The following is a 6,011-nucleotide window of genomic DNA, read 5'->3' as shown; positions in this document are numbered from 1 at the left end:
ATGTGAGTGCAATGCCCTCAAGGCCCAGGGGTTACGTGGCTGACATTTTGCACCAATACTGATGCTGCTGGTCTGTGGAGCACACTTTGAAAACTACTGTTCTGCTGGGCGTGGTGGCACATGCCTGTAATCCCAACCGTTGGGAGACTGAGGCAGGAGGAATCACTGTGAGTTAGAAGCCAGCCTGGGCTACATAGTGAGTTCAGGCCAGTTTTCATTACATAGTGAGACCCTGTATCAAAAAAAGAAAAGAAAACCACTGTTCTGCAAAAACCTGAGCTATTAATTTCTCCCATTTCTTATAAATCCAGGAGTGCTGGATTAAGGATGGGAAAGGAATTGGCTTTGAAGTAAGACAAACCCAGGCCAAATTCCCAGCTCTGCCAATTACCAGCCGGGTGGACTTAGAGAAACTGCTTCTAAGGTTTTAGTTTCCTTATCTGTGAGAAATTGATCATAAAAGTGCCAGGAAGCATTGTTGCCAGACTATCCAAGGCCACATAGATGCTGCATGCGTTTGCTTTCAGGCCCTGCATAGCCAAGGCCTTTGTCCAGGTGGTGTTACAGAAACAATGCCTTGCCTGCATAATTGTGAAGTCTTTGAAAACACATATCCACAGCCCAAGAGCTGGAATCTTTTTCTGGGACATTTGGCTTCTGAGTTCCGTAAATAGTGTTCATCGGCTTTGGTTACTATTTGGTGCCTTTTAAGACAATGTCCCCCTGAGCCACGATTGCAATGGCCTGGGAGCAAGGTGCAGACACACCCAGGATGTCACAGCACTCCCACCGCCTGTGGAGGTGGCATCTAGGAAGCCTTGTGTCCCATGGGTAGGGGAGGAGTGGATCCCTCCGCTGTGCTCACAGCAGAGTCTGGTGGTAGGCGGCATTGCACCGCACTGCATAGGAGGCTCCCAGGTAGGTCCCTCCCGGGATAATTTCCAGGCAGAAAACAGGCTCCAGCCAGGGATGAGTCAGTACAGTGACTGGGGATTGAGGCTCTCTGTAAAGCGCTGTTTTGCTCTCTGCAGCTCTGTCATTTCCATATCCATCATCTCCTGGATTAAACACCAGTCATGCCAGGGAACATTCTCGATGGCTTTCAAGTTCTTTCCCATCTTCCCTCAAATCTCAGGAGACACCTTGGTCAGTTTAGTCGGCTTTGTTCAACAGGAAGACCTGGGAGCCAGCCGGGTGTCCATGGATGGGTGAAAGGACAAAGGAACCATGGCACCTGCGGACAATGACATCTGCAGCTGTATACAGGAAGGACATGGTGGCACCTGCAACACTGTGGCTGAACCTTGAGGACATTGTATTGGATGAAACAAGCCAATCCCCGAACGGCAGACACTGTAGGATTCCCCTGCATGAAGTAGTGAGGGGGTCAGATCTGAGGACAGAGAGCACAGTGGCTGTCATGATGGCTGGGGAGAGACAGAACAGGGAGTTAGTGTCTGATGGGCACAGAGTTTCAGGCCAGGAGATCAAAAGTCCTGGAATGCCTGTGGTGACAGCTGCACAGCAAGGCGGGTGTACTTCATGCAGGTTACCTCACCCTTGAAAGTGGTGAGGGTGGTTTGTTTCATTATGTGTATTTTAATACAAAAAAAAATGTATAAGCAAAGCTCAAATGAGCCCAGCTTGGGGACTGCAGGTAATGCAGGGCTCATGGTGTCTGGAGTTTGCCTCAGTGGCCCTGTAAGTCCATAAAGAACAGGGGAAATGCCTGGAATGAGGGGAGGACCATATGCCGATGAAACCTTAGGCTCGTGAGGTGATACAGGCACGGCCAATAAGAGCCCAGCTTTCCCCGTGTATCTAACACAGGAGGTGGCTGTTGAGAGATGTTGGGAACTGAATCATTTACATTCCCTCTGCTGTTCAGGCACCACTTTCTTGCCTTCACCAGCAGTTTTCATTCCGTATAATTGAATCTATGGGGAGTCTTTGGCTGCTCTGTAAAATGACTTTTCCAGAAGAATCCATTTTGCTGACGTTGCAGAGGAAGGGTCTGCTCCCAGCATTCCCCCGTACCCTCTGCAGGCAGGAGTCTTGGGCAGAGGCAGGGACCTCAGCCCCTGCTCCATGTTCTGGACCCGCTTTCCCTTTGTGTTGGGTGCACGTGTGTCACTTCCCTCCTTCCAGCTCTTTCTAACTTAGATCTAGGTGCAGTGAAGATATGGGAGATGCTGAATTGCATGGCAGGGAGAGGACAGCACGGAGGGTGAAGGACTGCAGAGGTGTGGCCATGGGACAGAGACGGGACCCTTGGGAGCACCTCTGTTCTGGCTGATGTGCACATATCTCCCTCACAATGTCCCCACTTTGTTATTACTCTGATTTTAAAACTAAGTAAGTTAAAGATCAGATAAAAAAATGTCAAAATATAAATAGAATTCCAAGGCTAGAAGGTATAAGAAATAGACCTTGGAACCTGATCTTTTAGATGCAAATTCCTTGTATGACAGTACTTATTATAATGACTGCATATTGCAAAAGTAGAAATGGTAGTGAGTGTTGGAAACAACAGTATTGGAAAGGGACATTAAAGACCAAGAAGTGCTCTTCAGGTTTAATCAATATATGCAGAGTCTGCCAAAAAAAACTACGCAGCAGGGAAAGAAAAACTTGTATAAATATTTTAATACTACATTTACTGAGACATTATGAGATTAATACAAGTTACCTTTGGCCTCTACAATCACAAGAGGTGCTCAGAGTGGTGGCCACTGGCTTCCAGACATTTATTACTATGGTGAACTGCTGAAGCGTACATACCTTTTTTTTGGCAGACTCTGTATTTTTGAAGAACACAGAATGACACTGTATTGTCAGCCTTTTGCAACTACAGTGAAATACAAGAGATTGTAAAGAAAAAAATATTTGCTTAGCTGGCAGTTTTGGAGACTAGAAGTCCAAGCAGCATTGCACTGGCTCAGAGGATCTCTGGGCCACATTGCAGCATGGTGGGGGTGTGGGGTGTTTCTATGTCCATGTGGTCTCTTTTGTGATCATGGGGGCTCCACCTTAATGGCCTATTCTGAAATCATCACTTTCCAAGGGCCCCACCTCTAGAAACCACACATTAAGGAGCCAGCAAGTGTATTATCACTTTATCTCATCTACATTGAACTGAAACTCCTAGCTGATGCAGTAGGAAGGATAAATATGCAAAAGAAAAAAATGCATTATTCTCATGTAATGTAGGTATCTACACAGGAAAATGAACACATCAAAGTTTTCAAATATAAGAGCCATATTTTAAAACATTTTATTGCTATGTGACAGTAGCAAATAGCAAATGCAATTTAAGAAAGATGTCTTTAAAAATATAAAAGAACTAACCAAAATTGGCAAGAATAATACAGAAAATATCAATGTATAATTGAATGGTTTTATGGAATATCTAAATACAATGTGTAAATATACTAGGTTTATATGCTTGTAAAATACAATTCTCTCCAAAATTTTTAATGACTTCCATGATATTTCACTAAAAAATTCATCTAATATTTTTATAGAACTTGACAAACTCACACTCATGGACACAGGTCAAAGGCATTTTTGAAGAAGTGCGTCGTAGACAAGGGTAATAGATATCAATAGTTAAAATAGTGCTAAAGTAAGTGACAAACTATGATACTACTACTAGCTTATATGATTAGGTAAACTAAAGAGACTAGAAAGATCAGGAAAAGACTTAAAATATGTGAGACACTTTGTAAGTGACAGAGTCTTTATAACATCACAGGTTACAAGAAGAGAAATGGAGACTTCCGGACTTCTGTAACTTTCCTCTGAAGGGTGGATAGTGAATATTTGAGGGTCATAAAGCGTCTGTTAACTCTGCTACTATATTGGAAAAGTAGCCACAGATAATACTTAAAGGGATAGATGTGACTGTGTTTTAGTAAAACTATTTATAACAATAAGCAGTGGACCCTGAGCTATTTAATGAATGATTATTAACTGGTTATCAATTTAGAAAAAGATAAAAATTTGGTCCCTTTTTCACACCATACAAAAATAAACCAGATAGACGTAAAAACCAAAATGTGGATTAGAAATACTTTAACACACACATGAGGAAAATGTAGATAAAATATGTCCTAAACAAAGGGCTCACCTATAAAGGAAAATATTGCACCATACTCAAGGTTTGCTGTAGTTTTCCTGAAAGGGACAGTAGAAGCAGATGGCTGGGCTTGGCCAACCCTGGTGGGGCAGGAAGGCCTGAGGATTCTGAGAAGAGGGAGCTCCTGACTCCTGGAGCTTGAGATCAGCATTGCTGTACCGCCAGTGCAGAGAGTTAGGAAGCTAACTGTGGAACACCAAACCCAGAAAAGCCTGAACACAGAAAGGATTCTGCATATTGCAGTTATTGTACTAATTGTCTGATTTGGTCTAATGTGTATCATAGTCGAACTCTTCACAAGTAAGGAAGTTGGACATTTTTACTGTAGTTATAAGAGAGAAAACCAAAACTTGGTACAGTTACCTTTACCTGACCTCCAAGAAGAGGAAGGCTACTGTGGTTTGCACAAGCCCCCTCCCAAAATCCAAGTAGGGCTCTGAATCCCAGGGCAGCCATGCTGGGAGGTGTGGCTGAGCACCCAAGAGCCCCTAGCCTGCAAAAACACTGGTGCAGGCAGTAAAGGAGCTGAGTCTGGGCTCCATCATGTGTTGTTTTCTGCTTTCTGCCTCTTCCACCCATGCTGTGTCCAAGAATTCCTAGCCCCAGAACTGTTAGAAATGAATTGCTGTTCTCATAGCTCCCGAGCACGGCCTTAAATACTGGTGTGGTAGCATACAGTGGACCGAAGGAGTGACTCTGGGCTCCCTGGTGGGTGGGTGAATCACCTCCCAAGCCCAGAGCTGGGAGCAGGAGCCCCAGGCAGTGGCTCTGTGATTGCTGAGTCCTCAGGCCTGTATCCCCCAGGCTAAGCACCCCCCCCCAGCTTTCCACATGTTCCCTGTCCTCTGTGCCTTTCTCTGGTGACCTTTCTCTGGATCTTCTTCTTCTTTTTTTTAACCCAGCTTATTGAAACAATGTCAAGGCCCATTCTTCCTTGCCACTTCTTTTGAGTCTCAGGAGTATTTTTGGGCCAGCACAAGTCACAGCTCAGCTTTCAAAAGCCTGGCTTCCAGCATGGGCTTCCAGAACCAACTCCAGAGGTCAAACATGATGGTAGCTATTTCTCTCACTTTTCATTCTTGCTATAGTGACCTCAAATTCTTACTCTCCTCTTGGCAAGTTGGGTACCTCTAGCTGACTGTGAGAAATGTCTTCATAAAGAAACTTGGGAAAGAAAAATACTTAGATTCATATTTCAAACTGTTATCGTGTCAGACTTATACTCACTACATACTCACATCGAAACCCTCCTTCTTCCTGCCCACTTCGTTGTAGTCATGGGCTACACCAGGGATGGAGCCAGGTTCTGCCTGCCTACTGGAAACTTCTGTTCTAGAGGGAGACACAGCCAGGAAAAGATTTGTGAAATAGTGACTGAGTGACATTATGAAACCTGCGTCATAGAAGACTAAGAGCAGCAAGCGTGTGACACAGGGCTTCCATAGCCTGGGTTCTCAGGGGGCGAACTCAGTCCTTACGAAGAGTCAGAGTTGTAAGGGCACAGGAGAGGTAAGAGCCCACCAGTCTAAACACACAGAGAAGACCGTGCTGCATGCAGAAATTTGTAAATTGCTTTTCCCCCCAATGAATAAATTATGACACTTCTCCCTGCTGGCAGATACTATCTATAAAATTATTTTACATGGCTGAGTAGTGTTTCCATATATTTTATTGAACCAATTTCTTATGCATTTATAATTTTTTCTTTCCTCTAATATCCACCCTGGCTCAAGGTGTGTGCCTCTCTGAAACATGTATATTTATCTACTCAAGATACATTCCTAGAATTGGAGGTGTTCTGATGGAAGAAATGCCAAGGTTTGGTACAGATTGTTAAAATATGATCCAGAGTGCTTGTGTAGTTTACATGCCC

The sequence above is a fragment of the Fukomys damarensis genome, unplaced genomic scaffold (assembly GCF_012274545.1).
Source record: "Fukomys damarensis isolate Sample0158 unplaced genomic scaffold, DMR_v1.0_HiC HiC_scaffold_9, whole genome shotgun sequence".
In the NCBI taxonomy this organism is placed as follows: Eukaryota; Metazoa; Chordata; class Mammalia; order Rodentia; family Bathyergidae; genus Fukomys; species Fukomys damarensis.
The sequence above is the reverse complement of the archived record's forward strand: the minus strand, read 5'-3'. Positions refer to the sequence as shown.